Source organism: Schistocerca piceifrons, chromosome 1 (assembly GCF_021461385.2).
Source record: "Schistocerca piceifrons isolate TAMUIC-IGC-003096 chromosome 1, iqSchPice1.1, whole genome shotgun sequence".
NCBI classification, from domain to species: domain Eukaryota; kingdom Metazoa; phylum Arthropoda; class Insecta; order Orthoptera; family Acrididae; genus Schistocerca; species Schistocerca piceifrons.
Genome location: NC_060138.1, coordinates 102,733,587 through 102,738,559, shown reverse-complemented (window position 1 = coordinate 102,738,559; position 4,973 = coordinate 102,733,587).

Below are 4,973 nucleotides of genomic sequence, written 5' to 3'. Positions count from 1 at the left end.
CACAGGGGCGTGACTATCGCAGCTGGTATTTGTTGTCAACAACTAACGCGCCTTTCGGTCGCAGTGTAATAGAAATAACCTACAAAACTGCATCACCTGTTGCTACTACGAGATAATACCTTTCTGAACGATAATGCAATTCAAATCTGGTTTGACGACATCTTTCGCCCATATTCTGTAGAATTCTACAGGCGTGGAATAGTATGTTGATGAGAACAGTATGTTGATGATTAATTGCTGTCTGATGTTAAATAATGGGAAACGCTACTAGATTATGCACTGTACTAATACAAGTGAAATGCTGCTTACCACGAAAACCTGGTACCGAAAGTCTATTTAATAAAACATAACGTATCTGTAACACGAACGACGTCTATATCGGCATAAATTATCAAGATATTACTCACACTGGACTTCTAAGCAGTCTGTGTTTACCAGTCGTCGCTCTCAAGTACCACAGAAATGTGGCAGTTCATAAATAAAATAAATAAGATCTCCTGTTTGATGTTAGATCTGGCTGCCTGTAGTTCTGTCACAAAAATGATAAAAATCTGGTCTTCAGCGAGACTGGAAACGCGAGCAAAAGCAGCCGTCGCTTCACAGGCGCTCATGTTACCTCTGAGCCCGAGAGGAGCGATACTGGTCTTGTCTCCCTTACTGCACCAGTTGTGGCTACAACAGCTAAATCGCAAAGTAAGAAACGAAATTAATTGCAATTTCCACGTGAAACGACTTTCTTGGACCTGAAATCATAAATTGATAACCTTATGTCATATCTTATATGCAAATCAGGTTATTCAGTGAAAGTGACACGAATAGATCAAATGAATTTAGTAGAATAATTTTGTACCATCCAGGAATTAACTCGTCGTTTACAGAGTTGCCAAACATATACAGCGTTGTCGCCTAGATTCAGTTATACTACTAGCAGGAAGCTTACCAGCCGATAAATGCCTTCAGTCGGTTGCGAAGTGATTGCTGATTCTGTCTCAAATACGCGGCTGCTGAGGGTCGGAATACCAAAAGTGTACGTCACTGAGCCTTATGCGAATTTCTGTAACTGACTTTAGGGACAAGAGCGTAGTTATGAATACTCTGATGCACCGACTGCAAACTAAAGATCATACATCAACATCAGTCACAATTATTTGTTAATTTTATCCACTGTCTGAACGTTTCTTCCGTGACTGCATTACTTTCGTAAAACAAAAATCAGCCGCCTTCAGTCACAATAGTGTTTTTATTCCAATGCACTATGCGTTTCGAGCTCTGGGGACTAATCTTCAGGTGCTTTGATAGTCTACATCGACTATTTTCCTAGATGGTGGTGGTGGTTAGTGTTTAACGTCCCGTCGACAACGAGGTCATTAGAGACGGAGCGCAAGCTCGGGTTAGGGAAGGATTGGGAAGGAAATTGGCCGTGCCCTTTCAAAGGAACCATCCCGGCATTTGCCTGAAACGATTTAGGGAAATCACGGAAAACCTAAATCAGGATGGCCGGAGACGGGATTGAACCGTCGTCCTCCCGAATGCGAGTCCAGTGTGCTAACCACTGCGCCACCTCGCTCGGTATTTTCCTAGATTTAGGTTAGTTCTGGTCCTGGTAAGATTACAGTTGTGTATTACAAACTGGGCACATTGGCAGTATGTTCACAAAACTAATACAAATCGAAAAATACCTTACAGTTTCCGGTGGTGTATGTATTTGCTTTTACTGTCTGAAGCGTACTAAAAAGTAAGAACGTCAACACTAGACGTGATTAGCATTTCTGGAGCATTTCCAGAGTTTATAATATCAACGTTATGAGCAGGCAAACCATCATTTCTGTAGTTACAGAACTATCGCTCTCATTGGCACTAAGACCAAAAGAGAGGGACGAAGAGACACCAACGCAGCACTGATTGCAAAATATGCACATACATGCAGTGATAGAAAATGTGTCCCCGCCACAGTCGCAGTGGTCCACAACCCCACGACGACTACCGCAGTCCACCCCCCCCTCCCCCCCGCTAGGATAACCCAGAATGAGGTGGCAGTGAAAAGTGAAACGGAAAATGGACACGTACGTAAGTCTTGAAGTGCAGAAGAATAAGATCGTTAATCCCAAAGGTTTCAGATAAAACTAGCATTACGTTATTGTAGAGCAGAGCGCTCTTAAAATCTGTTCCTCTTATTTTATGGTTGCACCTGTTTCATATTGCGTTTGTCAAATAAACGAATTTATGAGCGATTTTCTTAACAGGCAAACAGTTTTAGTAGTACAAGGCGTGCCGATCATGGGGAGAGCGATTAAGTCCGAAGTATCTGGTGGAAAGGGAGAGAAGTGGACGCTTTGCTCTTGGCCTCTGGGGTAACATATCGACACAGTAACCTGGGTGCCTGTGGAAAGTTGAAGTCATCGTGACGGAGAGGCCTGTTTAATATTCTGGAATACATAATCAGTAAAGTGTTGAGCTGCTTTATCTTTAGGGAGATATCTATTACCTGCAGATATGATCTGCATACAGCATAAAAGCTTTTTGGTAGTTCTGAAATATTCACCCATTCATTCCCTAAAGGTTACAACTTCTCGAAGCAACATCCCACTCTGATATTTGGTATTCTCCTGATGGTTCCCATATTGCTGTTGCATTCTGTTCTGGTCATGATGCCCTGAGGGTGGTTTCCTCTGTCACCGTCATAGCTTCTAGCCTCATATATTGTCCATAAATACATTGATGAGGAGGGCGATATGCGTAAAGGCGTATCGCATGAATTGCATCTACCTTTTTCTATTTTGTCCATTTGCTTTCTTTGTTCCTTCTAGCACTTTTAGATTTTTGTTGTTTTCGTGCAGACTATTCTATTCTTTGTGCTCCGCATGTAAAATACTGTTGCTTCCAGCCAATTCTCTGCTTGATTCCTGAGGGTTCATGGGGATGTAAATAGCGTACAGTAGATTTTGCATTGGAGCTACGTATTTTCTCTCATATGTTAAATTGTTGGAATGTCTTGAGCGTAAATGTTCGTTTTGTTATTACTGTTCTGTTCCTCTGTTTTAAGTATCTGTTATAACTGTAGGACTAGTTGCGACGTAGTTGAACAGCTTGGCATGCGTAACTTTAGTACCCAATGTTTTCACATCTATGTTGTTCCCTTTAGTCTTTTTTGTCAATTCGCAGCAACTACTACGTCATTATCCTCAACTTTTCTTCTGCAGTTGCTGCTTTTCACTTAGACGAGGGAATCTTTTTACACAGCACTGTTGTCTTGTTTTTCTATACCTCGTTCGATACCACATCATTCGTATCTCATTCCGCCAACAGGTCTTAATGTCAGTCTCAGCACACTGCGATTCTCTTCGTAAGCCGCGTTTATAATCGGGCTGTTTCATCCAGATCTGTCAGCTATGATAGCACCTAAATTCTTAAATGCTATAGAAAATACTAACCATTGTTCCAGTTACAAAAACGTCAATAATTTATCTCAGGAGCATGTAATTCATTTCCTCCTCTTTTCTCATAGCACTTGTTTTAGTATGCAGTGAGAAAACATTAATTTTAGGGTTCTGAAGCAAGACAGAAGAGATACTTATTGTTGTCCCAATGAAAAACGTTATAGAAACCAGAGTGTTCTCCATTCTTTAGTCTGGCAGGCTGTCCCCTTTCACGTATTACTACCGCTCGAAGATACTTAAGGATTTGTGAAGGTCGAATCTTTCAGCAGATTAGACCTTTTACTATTTTACTAATCGTGATGTGGGGAAGATGCAGCAGTGAAGATCTTTGCGCATATCTGCGTTCAGAGCTGACGGACAGATGTTACAACTCTTCCAGAATTCAGGTGACAGGCATCACAACTATCGGAACAGTTCAGACATCATTCCGCAAGTCGTCAGGCGATGGACTGAAAGTCTAATTAACATCGCGTTCAGAATCACATTCAACACAAAATGGAGAAATGCTTAGGTTACTCGAGTGTTAAACCATCTGAACTTCGATAGTAGACGTACGAATATTTTGATAGGCGAAAGGACCCATTAGTGCGCAACTACTAGGAAATAATTAATATCGAACATGCCAAATTTAAACAGACGCAAAATCCCCAAGATTGGCGATCTTTTACAGAAGCTCGAAATTTAGCGCGAACTTCAATTCGAGATGCTTATAACAGTTTCCACACCGAAACTTTGTCTCGAAACCTGGCAGAAAATCCAAAGAGATTCTGGTCGTATGTGAAGTATGTTAGCGGCAAGAAACAATGAATGCCTTCTCTGCTCGATATCAATGGAGATACTCTCGAAGACAGTGCTGCCAAAGCAGAGTTACTAAACACAGCCTTCCAAAATGCCTTCACAAAAGAAGACGAAGTAAATATTCCAGAATTCGAACGAGAACAGCTGCCAACATGAGTAACGCAGAAGTAAATATCCTCGGAGTAGTGAAGCAACTTAAATCACGTAATAAAAGCAAGTCTTCTGGTCCAGCCTGTATCCCGATTAGGTTCCTTTCGGAGTATGCCGATCCATTAGCTTCATACTTATCAATCATATACAACAGTTCGCTCGGCGAAAGATCCGTATCCAAAGACTGGAAAGTTGCACCAGTCACACCAATATTCAAGAAAGGTAGTAGGAGTAATCCACTTAATTACAGGCCCATATCGTAAACGTCGATATGCAGCAGGATTTTGGAACATTATGAATTACCTCGAAGGAAAACGGTCTATTGACACACAGTCAACATGGGTTTAGAAAACATCATTCCTGTGGAACACAACTAGCTCTTTATTCACATGAAGTGTTGAGTGCTGTTGACAAGGGATTTCAGATCGATTCCGTATTCCTGGATTCCGGAAGGTTTTTGATACTGTACGACACAAGCTGCTCGTAGTGAAATTGCGTGCTCATGGAATATCGTCTCAGTTATGTGACTGGATTTGTGATTTCCTGTCATAGAGGTCACAGTTAGTTGTTATTGACGGAAAGTGATCG